Source organism: Equus caballus, chromosome 2 (assembly GCF_041296265.1).
Source record: "Equus caballus isolate H_3958 breed thoroughbred chromosome 2, TB-T2T, whole genome shotgun sequence".
Classification (NCBI taxonomy): domain Eukaryota; kingdom Metazoa; phylum Chordata; class Mammalia; order Perissodactyla; family Equidae; genus Equus; species Equus caballus.
The window spans coordinates 2,427,265-2,443,191 of record NC_091685.1 but is presented as its reverse complement, the minus strand read 5'-3'; the positions used below and the strand labels follow the sequence as shown (position 1 = coordinate 2,443,191).

The following is a 15,927-nucleotide window of genomic DNA, read 5'->3' as shown; positions in this document are numbered from 1 at the left end:
CCCTCTCTTTCTGCTTCAAGGGGGCATCTCTAGCAGTGGTAGGGTCTCCTGCACGGTTCCAGCCCCTCCCTCTGTGGCGCCTGCTCTCGCCGCGCAGCCCCGCTGTACTTTCAGCAGCCCCAACGCCTGGGCTCCCATAACACCATACCCTCCCTTCGTGCCTGCAGATCCAGAGGCAGGTGGGCTTCCTGAAGCTGCTAGTCTCCGTCCTTAGCTTCTTTGTCACATCTTCAGCTCTTCCAACACCTTTGTAGCTAGTTTCCTGTATTAAATTCTTCCCATTAAGCTACCTGGCATGTGTCTCCTGACTACACTCTCGCTGACACAGTGTATATCAATAAAATTACTAAATTCTGCTTGGCAGTCACAGTGGTATGGCTGATGCTGTTCAGGATTTGTTCAAGGACAGCACAGAGAGGCACTCTTTACCCCGACACATACTGGTTGGCAGAGTTTTGATCTTTAGGCTGTAATTTTAAACCAGCTGCAGACAATGCACGGAGTGAACGATCACCCATGTAAAACACTTATGTTACTGCCGGATTTCACAGGGAACGACAAAGCCACCTCCCGACGCCTCCTCAAGTGCCCACCCGGCCCCCCACATACACACACACTGAAATGACACCTGTGAGAACGAGGGAGTACAGCACATTCTAGCGACTGTGCAAAATCACGCCACAGACCTGTGGGTGGAGAAGCCTTTGTGGTTGTTGATTTCATGCAACGTCTTTGATTTGATAGAACTGGAAGGAAGGAAAGCAACGGAAGAGAGGGAGGGAGGACAGGAAAGGCACAGGTTTGCAATAAAAGGAGCTAAAAACATGTCCCAAAAGGAAATGTTTAAAATTGCAACAGAAGGCCCTTATTTTGTTTTCACAGACTCAAAACAGTTCACTAAAGTGCCACTTTCTCCTCCACTGCAAAGAAACTATAGCAGACTAAACATTAAAGGTAGCAAGTACTTAAGGTGAACTTCCTCAAAGAGACAAGCACATGGCGCACAAAGGACAAGGTGACAGCGCCCTTGAGGAACTCTCAATCTCTAGAGGACTCCAGAGTAACAGACGTGGAGCAGAACAATTGAAGACATAATGAAGAGTGCTGTTTAACTGAGTCCGGGGCTTAAGAAGCCTGAGAAAAATACATGTAGCCAAGAAGGGCGGGCAGAAGGAATACGGAACTTAGACTGGGCCTCTGTTGTCAGGCCTCTGTTTTTTTTTTTTAAGGAGGGTGATGTTAATCCAGTACCCAATTCCCTTCCTCCCAGACAAGCTGACTTATGGCCACTCAAACAAATCAAGACTTCCATCTCCACCGATACATCTGGAGCAGCCAAGGATACACAGAATGTTGTCTGACCTCATGCCTGTGAACCCACATGTACAGCAAAGAGAAAACAGTGTTATTAAGCTAGCCAAGGGGTCAGCTTTTCCGTCTCTTAATCTTGCTTTCTAAGAGACATTCTCTTTTATGTCAGCCTAAACTAGTACAGTATATATTATGTTCACTCCAGAAAATACAATAAAACGTGCTGACGATAGGATGTGAGAGAAGAGAGCAAGAGGTACAACAGTTGGCAAGCAGAGAAGACAAATTTGAAACTTTATCGATAAACATTGATGTCGTAGGGTAACTTCTGGAGAGAAACGACTGACAGCTCTAGGTCCTAAAACATAAATATTATTTGGGTGGGCGTAAATGAATGGGAGTGGGCTTCTGAAAGAATTAACAACATAAGGAATTCCAGGGAGAGAGAGACAGAGAAAGAGGGATAACAATTGGCATGTAATAATCACCACAAGGGCCATGTCAGACATCTCTCTCCTTATCCTTTTTTGCAGATATACGTTACAATTTCCATGCATAATGGTGCTTCCTCAAGTGAAAAACACGTCTAGCATTTCACTTTATTGTCATCATAATATATTTGAGGCTCTTAAGTCAACGTGGTGAAATGGAAAGAGCGTTGATATGGGCGCAAGGAGACCTGGGTCTCTATTCCAGCTCAGCTGGATGACTTGGACACATCTTTTCATTCCATAGACCTGTGACTCCTCATGTGAAAGCGGGAATAATATTGACCAACCTGAGATATACCTGAAAACTCAAACTAGACAGCTGCTACTGGTCAAAATTTGCCCCTCAGGCAGCCAGATGACTATGGCCTGCTGAAATGCCAGGCCAGTGTGTCAGGAGCCAGACTTAAGCCCCAGGCCTCCAGATCATATTATTTGTGCTAGACAGCGTGTCTAACCAGGGGAAGACTATGCCATCCTGCGCACATCCCCTTACTCTGCAGGGGAAAATCAGAGATGTCTTTCAAAGACCTCTGCCACCTGAACAAGGTGACTGGCTGCTCCTTGGGTTGATCACCCCTTCACTGGCCCCATTCCTCACTTCTGCATTCCCACTGGCCCACTGGGACAAAGGACATCTCTTGGACTGGCAGTCTACAAAGGAGGGCAGTGATCCCATCAAGAGCGGTGCTAACTGACCCACAGTCTTTCCTTGAGGTTGTCTGGAGATCAAAGGGAGCATGTACACAATCTAGTGCTGAGGAAGCACTCAACAAGCACCAGTGCTTTTCCTCCCCCACTAACTCCACACCATCCAGAATAATAAATACAGATGGCATATAATGAAAACTAATATATAATTAGAAAATATAATTTTTTAAAGATAGCATTTACAATAGCAACTACAAAAATATAAAGCACTTGGAAATAAATCTAACAAGCGAGTGCATACCTTTAAGAAGAACATTATAATCTGTACTGAAAGACGTTAAATAAGAACTAGATAAATGAAGAGAGGCGCTACGGTTATGGGTAGGAAGACTCCATCATAATGCCATTCTCCCCGAATTAATCTATAAATTCAATGTAACTCCAATCAACTCTCAAGAGTATTTCTGTATAACTTTAAAAGGTGATGATAAAATCTATATGGAAGACAAAAGGCTAAGAAAAGCCAAGACACTTTTGAAGAAAGACATTGTGGAGGATTTGTCTTGTCGTATACCAAGCCTTATTATAAAAGCTATAATAAAAAAGAAGTGTAGTTTGGGCAAAAGAGTGGACAAAATACATGCCTAGAAACTAACCCTAAGTGTCAAGATGACTTTTTTCCCCATTTGGAAGAAAATCAGAATAAATTCCTACCTCACACCACACACCCCCCCACACATACACACCCACAGGATTATAGAACCTAAATGTGAAAGGCGAAACAATAAAGCTTTTAGAAGATAATAAAGGAGAATATCTTTATGACATCAGGGTAAAAGAAAGGCTTTCTTAAACAAGATATAAAAAGTACTAACCATAAAAGAAAAGATTGATAAATTCAACTACATTAAAATTAAGAAGTTAGATAGCAGAAGGTTGGCAAGAATCCAACTTCTATGTGGTCTACAAATCTCTTCAGCTTCCCAGAGGAATAAATTACAGCAACCTTTTTGCATTCATTGGAACTATGTTCTAACAATACATGCCATAGCTCAGATTCAAGCCTCTGGTGGCCCATCTCTGATTTCATCCACAATTGGACCACCAGCACTTCTGACTTAACTTGAGTATGTTTGAACGGTTGTGTTTTATATTTAGAACTTTTGTGAGCATGCACGTAACACAGCTCAGAATAATATGTCCTACAATTCAAGACAAGAACTGGCACATGCCGTCATTGTGGTGCCTGGGCATCAGTGGGCAATCACGAGGGGATGGCATTGCCCGTCTCTCTTCCTTATGCCCTGTGCAGTCTTTGCATTATTTATGATCGTTCACATCCTAAGTTGACTCTTGTTCTGCTACCTGCTGGGATTTTACTACTCCTCCCAAACTACCAGGAAAAATCTGTACCAGAAAAGTCAAAGATAGAAAACCCTAAGGGTGAAATCTCAGGCATGATCAATTTTGAACTCCATGGGAAAAGCTAATCTACTATCTTCCATGCAACCACGATTTGGTACAAAAAGCCTCCCCCAGTGAGGCTGTAAATCTTCTGCTTTCTTTCTCCTCTCATTCTTTCTACCATGCATCCCTCAGCACCGTTCTAACATTCACTCTACATGTTGACATGTATACAGTAATAGATGAATACAGGCTAGGATAATAAAAAAGAAAATGTCACCCAAATGTGACATATGTTTTAGATGATGTGAGCTTTTTCAAGAGAATGTCCCTCACATATATCAAAAGAGATGCTTGTGTTGCCATGACAGTGCCTAATTGTAACACCCTGTTACTAAGTTATTTCTTGGGGACACTTCGATAGGACCCTCATAACCCTTGAAAGTATCTAGTGTCTAGCTGCTGAGTAATCAATTAGCATTGCAATTTGCAAGTTTCCTTCTTGACTGAAAGCCTTTGTATTTATCATTTTTCCTGTAATGAAAATGGATAGCTCCACTGAATCAGCTATTTTAATAAGACAGATTTGGGTAAGTTTTTATTGTTAATGATTCCAAAAGATGTCAAGAAAACATAAAGATGACTTTCAATGGATAATTGTTACTATTCCTTTCTAAATCCAGATTACCAAATAAAGAACTACAACAAAAAATGTTTTCAAGATCGCTGACCACACAGAATTTCAATACTGTCTCCGAAAGACAACTGACCTCAATCTTTTTATCCACATGAACTTAACGAACCACATGAGAGTGCACACATTTAATTCAATTCAATTCAGTGGAAATTTACTGAACACCTACTGCATTCCAGGCACTGTTGTTAAAAGGAGAGGCCACATTTCTTCCCCCTAAAGAGCCTATAAACGTCCTTTATTCCAGGATAATTCTTGGACAAAATACTATTTGTTTCTTACTATTTCTGGATGAGAATTCAATGGAATTCTTCTTAAGCTGCTCTTCTGAAAAGCATATTCAAAAGAATTGTATGAAATGATAAACTCCAAATTTAGGATAGTGGTTACCTCTGGCAAGAGGGAAGGAGATATGATCAGGGAGAGGTTACTAAGAGGTTTCAACCGTATTTGTAGGTCTTTATTTCTTAAGCTGAGTGGTAGGTACAGAGATTTGTACTGTATTGTTATTTACACTGTTTGTATGTCAATATTCTATGCTACATTTCAAATCACACAAATTATTTTCATGATAAAATTAACTCCTCTTCTTAAAAGTCGTTAAGTGGTTACCAACAAACGTTTTCCCTAATCTGTCTCATAGGACACTGAGAGGGGCTCCTTGAAATTCAAGCTTCTGTGGCAAATAAGTTTGAAAAGTTCTTAATGAGGTAAACGAGTTTCTGTGCTACAGGGAATACTGCGTCTGACTAACAGTAGGATCTATAATTCAGCACTTGGCAAACATGTGGGGGCATGGAACTTTCCTCCATCTGAATGCTCTTTTGAAATGCTCAGAACCATCCTGGAGGATACTAGTGTTCCCTGGAACATAGTTTGGAAAATGTTCTATAAAATAACCCATTTTGGCCACATATTCTACTTTATAGCCACTCCCAGCTCTGCCCACCCCAAACCAAGAACGAACCTTCCTGCCGCACGCCTCCGCCCACACAGTCCTCCCCACCTGGAAGGCATTCAACCCCTGAGAAACTCCTGGTGAACCCGCAGCTGCCAGCGGAAACGCAGCCTCCCTGTGAGGCCCTCCCCAGCCTCCCTTTCCCCAGGTGTACCGGACTGTCCTCAGACGCTCCCAGCGCTGTACAGACATGTTCTGTACCACATCTCCCACTGCGGCAGTCATTTATGCAGGAGGCCAGGTGCCTAGATGGCAGAGACAGCACCCTTCCATCTTGGTACTTACTGTTCACAGCACCTAGCACAGAGCATAAAGCCAGGCGCAGTAAACATGTGCTGAAGGGACACAGAAGAGATGTCTGGGTGCGTGACCTGAGCTGGCTTTCTCCATTTCCCAGATACTCTCCATGCATACTCATAATTTTTCAGGCTTTATTGTCAATCATAACACCAACAAGATAGAAACAGGCATAAAGACTGAGAGAGAAATAAGGAGAGACAGGGGAAGAGAAAGAGCAGAGAAAGAGACGGCTTAAATGATGGCGAGTGAACCGACAGATTATGAGCCCAGTCGAAAAACAGAGAGACTGACCAAGAGTCAGAAATTGGTTTGAAGCTCAAAGCTGACATACACGGTTGGCCATTTTACAAGCCTCACTGTAGGCAGTCAACACAGCTGACTGGGGTTCCCTCTGAACTAATCGCATCTGCCTGAGAGGGCCCTCTTCTCATCTTTTTTTTTTTTTTTTCTTAAATGGAAAGGTCATTTATTTTTTATTTATTTTTCTTTTTTTTTTTTTTTTTTGAGGAAGATTAGCCCTGAGCTAACATCTGCTGCCAATCCTCCTCCTTTTGCTGAGGAAGACTGGCCCTGAGCTAACATCCATGCCCATCTTCCTCTACTTTATACGTGGGATGCCTACTACAGCGTGGCTTGCCAAGTGATGCCATGTCCACACCCGGGATCCGAACCAGCGAACCCCAGGCCGCTGAAGCAGAACATTCGAACTTAACCGCTGCGCCACCAGGCCGGCCCCACCATCTTTATCCCCTAACCTAAACAACCCATTTTCACCACCACAAAACTTTTATCATTTTAGCTGTGAGTTCTATTCAGCAGAATTTTATTTCTGTTTTCCTTTCTCTTTATGAGAATTCCCCACTGGCACTGTAGATTGGTTATATGTTGGGTCCAAATAAAATAAAATAATAATAATAAAAGCAAGCTGGTAATTTCTTTCCAATAGAATATACTGCATATTTCATGAAATAGAAGCCAGAGGAGTTTTGTGATTCCTGAACCAAAACCTTTCCTTATCTGAGGACTAAATGGAAGAAAAGTGCAGAGAGCATCTCAAAGACAAGGAAAGCTGATGGTCTGCTCCCCAACCTAAGGGAAGCGTTCAAGTGATTGACTGACTTGATGTGGTTTTTGTTTGTTTGTCTGTGTTTGTTTTTTAACACAGGTTTGTATCCTGAAACACAGGTCACAGATTGAGTTCAGGCCACACAGCTGGCAGGGCTGGCAGGGCTGGCGGAGCTGAGGTCTGAAGCGGGCAGCCTAGCACCCAAGTTCAGACATCTAACCACTTGTTACACCATGTCTGCTTTTAAGCAGCTCTGCTTCCCACGGCTGGTAAGAGACACTAGCAGGATGGCAGTCTCTGCATAGCTAACTAAGAGTAGACAGATGTGAAGCAAGACTGACTAATACTTGTCACAAAGTTACACGTGTTCAAATGTCTACCATCAGCCCAGTTCCCCGTTGGCAAGAGGGCAACACCCATTTTGTGCTGTTAGCATCTGCAATTGGAAGCAATCTCCAGCAATTCTACTCCATCATTCCCCGTGAAATTTCACAGCCACTCTGGGAGACAGCTGGGATCCCTTCCCCACTCAGAGGTGGCAGAACGCCCTGGTTAGGACCCACCCTAGAACCACAATGCTTGGATTTAAATCCTAGTTCTATACCTTATTTGCTGTGTGGCCTTGGGCCAGTTACCAGCTCTCTCTGTGCCCTGGTTTCCTCATCAATCAAATGGGAATGAGAATACAAGTATCCACTTCCCAGGGTTATTTAAAGATTAAATAAATTAATGCACGCAAAGTGCTTAAAGGGGTACCTGACTCTTAGCAAGTACTCCATAAAGGTTAATTATCCCTATTTTTATTAATAAGAGAGGTGATATGCCAAACACCATCAAGTCAGAAAGTACTTGGATTTGATCCCCGCCTTCCAAATCCCAATGCCATCCTCTCTCCTCAGCAGAATTCCATGACCTCTTACTAAAAGTCACTATTCTCCTGAAATCCGGTTATGCGCCAAAGCACCCAACGAGACATTTTTCTCCATAAAACTGCTCCAAGACTCACAAGGTAGATAATATTGCAAATGATGAAACTGAGAGGTCAAGTGATTTATTCTCAATCACTTAACTCAACCAGCGACCATTCTTTGTCACAGTAAGCCTTAAATAACATTTACAGTTCCTGACAACAGCTTTCAATTTATGCAATTTTTTAAAGTGCCATCTAAAAGACATAAACTGTGATTTTCTTGCTTTGTTAGCTTTATTAGTTTGAGAGAAGGATTAAATCTCAGCAAAAACAGAATGTTTGACTTGAGTGAATTATCAGAATGAAACGCTGCCTCAATCAGATTCTTCATCTGCCTGCAGGGCGCCTCCAGGCATCCGAAATCCACCACACACCATTTTTAAGATGGGTCCTACCAGGTACCACGCCAAACAGCCACCACCGAAGACAAATTACTCTGGAGGGCAAAGGGGAGTGAAGAGCCTGCTCCTCTCTGGCTTTGGGAGAAGTGGAACAATAAGTGATGCGCTCTCTTCCTGCAGCCTCACACAATGCTACGTCTCGCAAATGAAACATACTGCGAAACAGCTTGTGAGATGAGCTTCATCGACAATCAGTAATTTTTATTCAGATTTTATTGTTGAATACAATGAACATGATTAAATGTTTCAGATATGCCTATTCAGACCTTAAGCAAACCACCAAAAAAAAAACAACTACTAAAAATCATCTTCTAAATCTGCTTTAGGAAGAGATTTAATTGCCAACTTAACGTGTAGACTGAATTCACACTTAATAGCGGCACTGTTCCCAAAAAGATAGTAACACCACGTTCGCACTTCCCACCTCGGCCTCTTCTCTCATCCCTGCCCATCTTCTCAGCGTTGCCAAATAGTTACAACGTCAGTCTTTCAAATCACTGCATTTTGAACTTCCTAAACCTTTAAGAGGGCCTCTGTGTATGGAAAAGAACAATAGCGCTTCAAAGCCATGTCTGCGAGTTCTTCAATACTCCATTTGAATGCTGGGGTTTCAATCAAGGGCATCAGCAGACAATTTCTGATTGCTTAGAAGTTGACTTCTACACAGCTTTGATTAGGTCGCCCTTCTCAATAGGAAATCAAGAAAATCTTTGATCCCTTTCAGATTCCAGAATTGTCACCAAGCCTTGTCAGAAGAGGAAAGGAAAGAAATAGGGATGGGGATGGGGGTGGGGGGGCTGTGGAGCGTTCCTACTCCAGTCAAGCTCTCCTCCCCCCGCACATCTATCTTCACGCCTGTGCAATTCAGGGTTCCATCCAGAACCACTCATCGTTGAGATAATAAAAACAATGGGTGCTAATTCAGGGGGTGGGGATGGTTTATAATTTTATGGATTTCCCGAAGACCTATAATTGGCACATAAATGTACAAACGTGAACCGGATAATTAGGGGGTTCTGAACTTAAGCCACCTTTAATTTATATGATTACTTGAAAACATGTTAAGTGTTACGAAGTGTCAGCGGAACCCCCACAAGGCCTTTATTCAAAACCATCAACACTGTGAAAGTGCGTCGAATGGGCCAGCAGGAGGGGAACAGGAGGAGGGAGAAGCGACAACGGATCTTCGCTGCGTCCCCAGACTCGCGAGGAGCTGCGTTGTAGCATCCATCTCGGAGGACTCGCTCGCTCGCCCAGCTCCCGGGCAGCAAAAGGCGCGCTGGCTTCCACAAGCCCTCCTCCTCCTAAAGGAGCTAAGCCCAGGCGTGCGCCGGCTCCAAACGCACACTCAGGCACCGACCCACGCGGGCGCGCGCCCCACCCTCTCCGGCACACGCCAGAGCTCACAGACGCCCGCGCCGCGGCGCTCTCCGCTCCGCCCGCCGCCGAGCCGCCCGCGAGAGCCAGACCGCGGTGGCCCGGCGCCCCGGCCTCCCCACCCCCACCCCATTCCTTCAGACTCTCCCAGCCCGGGCGGAAGTGCCCAGGCAGACCCCCAACAATGAGGACTTGTGTGATGCAGTTGGGGGTGGAGGGGAGTTTACAAGGAGTGAAACATGCACAGGCTAGCGGGTTCAGGAGGGAACAACGCAGGAGCCAGGTGGCATCAGGCTTGCCAGGCAGCTTTCCTTCGTGCCCACCCACCCCCCGTCCGGTCCATCAGCACCACCACCAAAACAAAAAATAGCGTTTTAAAAACTGCAGAGAAAAGGCGCGCCCTCCCACCAGGGGTCACAATAACACTCTGTGGGACGGAACTAGCGGGGAAGGAGCGGCCCGGCTGCAGCAACCACAGTCGTTTTGAAATTTACTTTGTACGCTCATCCAATGGCCCCTTTCGACGCCACGACACAACCTTCCCCGTCTCTGACTCCCGGATTCCAGCTCCTCTCGGCGGTTGAGTCCTTCTTTTAGGGCTTCTTGATGAGCCGAATCACGGGGATTTTAAAGTTTCCCCCGTAGGAAAAACACCCTGAGCGTCGAGTCTGGAGCAGCGAGAAGCAGAGGAACGGGCTGGGGAGGGGAGCGTTCAGAGTGGCGGGGAGTCTGCGGAGCGGAGTGGAGGTGCGGGAAGCAGCAGAGAACCGAGTCGATGGAGGACCCGGGGAAGGGCTGGGGTCTGAGAGGCAGGGTCCAGCTCTGATGGGGTCTGAGAAAGGGTAGGGGTTCCTGGGATGGACCCGGTTTTTCGACAGGTCAGGGCAGCACCGCAGCGCTGCCGAGGAGTAGGGAAGTGAAAACCGGGTTCCGCTGAGTAGGGAACAGGGTCCGGCCCGGGAACGCAGCCAGCGAGGCAGGGAGAAAGGGCTCAGGAGCATCGGGTAGGTTTTGGAGCGGAGAAGGAAGGTTCGTGGAAGGATAGAGCCGGGACCGCAGGAGGGAGGAGGGTGCAGGGGGTCCCGAAGAGAGACGAGTGTTCGGGTTGAGCAGGTCTGGAGAGAGGACCGTGCGTGGCCAGAAGTAGGGAGATAGGGGTGGTGGCAGAGACCCAGAAGGAAGGAGCAGAGGTCGTCCCTCTCCCCCAGTAAGTGGAGGGAGCGAGCAAAACTGCAGTCGCCATCCCCGCGGTACCCCTAGCCCAACTCCCGAGAGGGGCGCCCCAGGAGCCGTCCTCCGCGCCCCGGGGCCCCAGCGGAGGCAGCCGGGCGTCCAGGCGCCGGGTCCCCGCCGGGCACCTGCCCGCGCTGAACTCCAGGGCTGCCGCGTGGCCCGCCGCGCCTCACCTCGGCTCGCCGAGAGCATCCTCCTCCGCTGCCGCAGCCGCCCAGGAAGCGGCTCCCCATGCCCGGCGGGCGGCGGCACTCAGGCGCGCTCTCCAGCCCGGGGAAGCCCCGGCGAGCGCCGAGCCGGGTCCATCGTCCCCGGGAGCCACCGGCCCCGCGTCAGAGCAAGGGGAGGAGACCGCCCCACGCGCAGACCCGCCTCCTCCCGCGCCCCCGCCCCGCCGGCCCCCGCGCCCGCCCGGCGCCCCGCGGCGCCGCTCACCTGCCGGCTCCTCGGCCGCCGCCGCCCGGCCGCCCGCCGCGCGCCCCTCGCCCCGGCCCCGCGGCTCCCGCTCGGCTCCCGCCCGGGCGCTCTCTGCGCCGCCCGCCGCGCCCCGAGAGCCTAGCCGAGTCGCGGCGGCGACGAGGAGGAGGCAGAGCGAGCGAGCGAGCGAGCGGGGGCGCCGCGGCTCGCAGTCGCGCCTCTGGAGCCCTTGCGCTCGCTCCCCATGCCTCCGTGGAGGGGGAGAGCCCAGCAGAGAGCATGGGGTCCCCGCCCCAGCCGCGCCGGCGGGGAGGGGTGAGGGAGCGAAGGGGTTAAAGCTACCAGACTCGGGTTTCACAAAGTATCCAGTGTTTGCGCCACCGTCACCGCCACCAGCAGCGGCAGTCCCCGCCCGGCCTCCCTCATTTTTCTCTGGGGTTTACTCTTTGATCCAAGCCTCTAAACATACGCAGACCCAAATATAGAGTGCCACTGGGCGAAAACCAGGGAGGAGGCTCGGCGAGGACGTGTTGCCCCCACGCCCCTTTGCAGGAGGGGGCGCCAGTTCTCAGTGGCCAGCCCTGGTTTGGCAGATCTTGTCTTCACTGACGCTTCCCCGGCAAAGTCGGGCCACGAGCAGGGAGAAAGCTGGCATCTGTCACGTTTTCCTCAGTCCTAGGGAGGGACCCATGCCCCTCAGGGTGTGCAGGCCTCAGTTAAACCCCAACTCTCCCCTTCCTACCCGCCTTCTCCACTTCCGTTCCTAGAATGCCTGGGGGAGGACAGCCCTCAGGTGAGAACAGAGGCGGGAAGGCCTCAGGCAGCGCCCAGGCAGTTGCTCCCTGCTCCTGGTCTTGGTTTACAAAGATCCAGCAAATCGCCGGAAATATGCATTGTGTGGGTCTGAAAATTCTTCTACCCTGAGACTGGATTCAACTTAAGTAAATGCCTGTACAGTCGTCTCCAGAGGCCAAAATGCCAGGTGTCGGAGGGAGAAAAGCAAATGAAGTGCTGGCCCTTTGGAGCAGGGTGCAGGAAAGGGAAGGAAGAGGCAGGCCGCAGTTAAAGTGTTAGCTTTTTTAGGGGCCACACTCCTCTCCTCCAGCTGTGTAATAATAAAGCTAATGTGGAGGATTTGGGTTTTGTTTTTTTCCCTCATAGCTTCTGTCACTCACCCATGAAAATTTAATGAAGCATTTAGGGTTATTACCTCCAGAGTCAATGGGCTAAAAATATTTAGCCTAATGCACTCCTTGTGGAGCCAATAGGTCCGTGGCTGGTACACACAAAGTCATCGAGAGACCCTCCCTTTCTCCACAAAATTCACGACCCATTACACTTATTCCGTAATAACAGCTTCTGTACAAATGGAGGCCTGAGCAACTGGAGGCTGTCGTGCACCTCCTGAAAGATAGCAATTTACATAGAGACAAGAAAAATTTGTGAGGTCATTGGCAGGGTACAATCTTGGTGAAGAGTTGATCAGAGGCAACTCCCATCAAGGTGGGAGGGAGATGCCACCCCTGATACCACTGTTTCTGTTTCCTTCTGGATGTGACCAGCAGCTCTAATGATGGGGACCAGGGACACTGGCCCAAGTTTCCCCAACTCTTCCAAAGTTCTAGAGAGTGGCAAGAGTTGCCAGCCAACACTAAAGATTCATTTCATTGGAAGTTCAGGCTCGCCAGGCAGCTCTACTAAGATTAATAAGACACTTCTGTTTCCTCTTCTATAAAGACAAACCTCAGGAACCTGAACTCAATACAAAGAAAACAGGAGACATGGACAAATCGGAGAAGACCTGGTTGGAATAGGAGGAAAGAATATAGAAACCTGTTATGCACCTCAGGTGGCTGGGACAGATGTCAAACCTGATGGAACGCAGGTCTAACTCTGCATTGACTCTACCAAAAACAGCTCTGAAGTTTCTCAGGGTTTTGAGGACAGCCATGGAACATCATGACCACTGACGGACATTCTAAGGCACTGTACATGAGAGACGTTGCCTTCGCCCCTTCCCTCTTGTTCTATTTTCAGTTGACATTGTGATTACAGACTTTGAGAGGAATGCGGGACACTGAGTTGGCCGAGTGATAGAAATGGAAGACGCTCATATAAGACTCGATCTCTATTCGGTGTTGGACATGCGCCATCATGGAAACTGGGCAAATTCCCATTAAATCTGACAGGGGCAACGAGCTGCAGCTGTTCCCAACTCCAGGCTGGAAGAAAGCGTAATATATAGATTCTAACTGCACACAAGCTGCCCAAGGACCTAATAGTCTTCTGGGTTAAAGCAAACCAAATTTTAAAGGGCTATTTTAAGTTATTATGCTAAACATGTCAAGAAACAACTCATCTAAAATTTAGGGTGCTTTTTCTTTTCTTCTCTTTTAAATAACAATGCCGTTTGTGTTAAGTGTGGCATAAGGAAAAAGATCAACATGCATTTCTTTATCATCTACTACTAGAAACAACAATGTATCAAGAAGAACAACAAAGATGTATATATTAGTCATTATTTTCCAGGCACCCTTCTGGTACTTTCCATACATTAACTCATTTAGCCTTCACGGTAGCCCAGGGGGAGAGGTACTCTTATCCGTGTGTACTGGAAAGAATCTGGACTGTAGTCTAATGGGCCTGAGTCGTCTGTGACAAGTTAACTCTCTGAACTTCAAAATTCTCAGTTCTACAATGGTGACACATGCTTCATGAGACACCTGCTTCAAGAGATCGCTGTGGGCCTTAGATGAGATACTGTAGCAGATGTGGCTGGACTGAAAAGTCACAGCAAACATGGGTTCTCCTTCCAGAGAAATTCCAAAATAGTTCATTTTACATCAACAACATTTATGGAGATCATTCTATATGTCAGGCACTGTGCTAGGCATTGGGTATAATGATGACAAATCAGAAACAGACCCTGCCTTTGAGGAGCTCAGAGTCAATTGAATGTTTTTACATGGACATGAGTAGCACGCAGATGGGTAAAAAGGAGTTTTATTGAACTTCATATAATTCATCCCTATGCACATGGTTCTCAAGATACTCAGAGGGCCAGCCTATTTAAGTGCTGTTTGAGACCGACCCAGGATTGAAAGCAAAACCACGGGTCAGAAATCATAAATCCAACCAGCAATAACTACTCCTCCAAAGGAAGGAATGCAAAGTAGCTCATTTTGTGTATTCTGTATTATTTAAAATTCTGTTCATCCCTACAGTTGTTTCAAATATACCTCTCAGGATAAAATGAATTTGTGCTGTAAGCTCTAAGGGTTTCAAGCACAAATTATTACATAGCCACTGTTTATTAAATAGTCTGTGGGGCTTGCATATGCCAGGAATGTACACACAAAGCTCTCAAATTAATAAAATCTTAAATACTGTCCAGTAGGACCATTTCTACCAAGCTTATTAGAGACACTGTGCGTTCAAAGTATACCAACATATAGAAGACACAAAATTTCAAAGGTTAATACCGAAGGTACGTAAGCCTCTCATGGTCCTTATCATTCAAGTTCATGTTCACACTCAGATTCTATTTATTTATTCAAAAATTGTTTACTGACTGCTCACTGTATACCAGGCACAATGCTAGCAGGCATTGGCAAGGAAGAAAAGAAAAAGCAAAAAAACTCACTCTCAAACAACTCGTACCCACGTTGAGGAAACTCATCAGCACACACACTGCAGGGAGGCTGCAGGGCAGCAGACAGGGGTGTGAGACCAGGGCAGGATTTTAAGGCTTCTTGAAGGAAGTGATAGCATCTTTTTTTTTTTTTTTTTTTGAGGAAGATTAGCCCTGAGCTGACTACTGCCAATCCTCCTCTTTTTGCTCAAGAAGACTGGCCCTCAGCTAACATTCATGCCCATCTTCCTCTACTTTATATGTGGGACACCTATCACAGCATGGCTTTTGCCAAGTGGTACCATGTCCACACCCAGGATCCAAATCAGTGAACCCCGGGCCACTGAGAATCGGAACGTGCGAACTTAACCACTGCGCCCGGCCCCATCTTGGAAGATAACTGAGCAACCAGATGAAGCAAGGAGTGAAAAGAGAACGTGCAAGGGCATAAAAGAGACTCTGCTCTGGGGGTGGCGGTGGTTGACTGTAGAGAAACAACATAAACAAATTGGAAAGGGTCTCATATGCCATGTTCAGGACTTTGGAATTCAGTGTGAAAGCAAAGGGGTCCATTAAAAAAAAAAAAGTTGCAAACCTTACATTAACCACATTTCAGATCCTTTTCTTGTATGTCCTAGACACGAGTGAAATATCCAATTGCTATTTCTCTTCTGAGGTCCAAAAGCAATGAGAAAAAATTTCTATGTGGCTTCATCAAAACAGGAGAGATCCCTTCTTTCTTGAGAAGGGCTTTGCTTGATTCCAGGGAAAGGCTGCTGGCGGTGTTACTAAACTTGACTCTAGTTTACAGTAGCTATAAATAGCACTCCTTTTATTTTTTCCAAGGAGGGGGTGGAGGGAAATAGCAACACTGCAATTGTATTTATGTCACCAATCTGCTCTCTTTAGCTAAATGCACAGTAGAAACAAAGTGGAGAGCTGAAGTGATTGCCAAAGGGCTCTTAAGTTCCAATACAAACTCCCAATTTTTTCACTCATAAAGTGGAGCTTAAGGTGACAGTAGTA

At 46.9% G+C, this 15,927-nt stretch overlaps 1 protein-coding gene across 17 annotated transcripts in view; it reads right to left on the bottom strand.

The window, feature by feature from the left end:
- Positions 1–15,927, bottom strand: part of DAB1 (DAB adaptor protein 1) — a 1,085,079-nt gene that overhangs the window by 375,004 nt on the left and 694,148 nt on the right. For 11 of the 17 annotated variants that reach the window (XM_023626394.2, XM_023626414.2, XM_070245429.1 and 8 more), the window contains exon 1: positions 11,027–11,217. The gene's annotated coding sequence lies outside the window, so the exon portion shown is untranslated. 17 annotated transcript variants of the gene reach the window in all.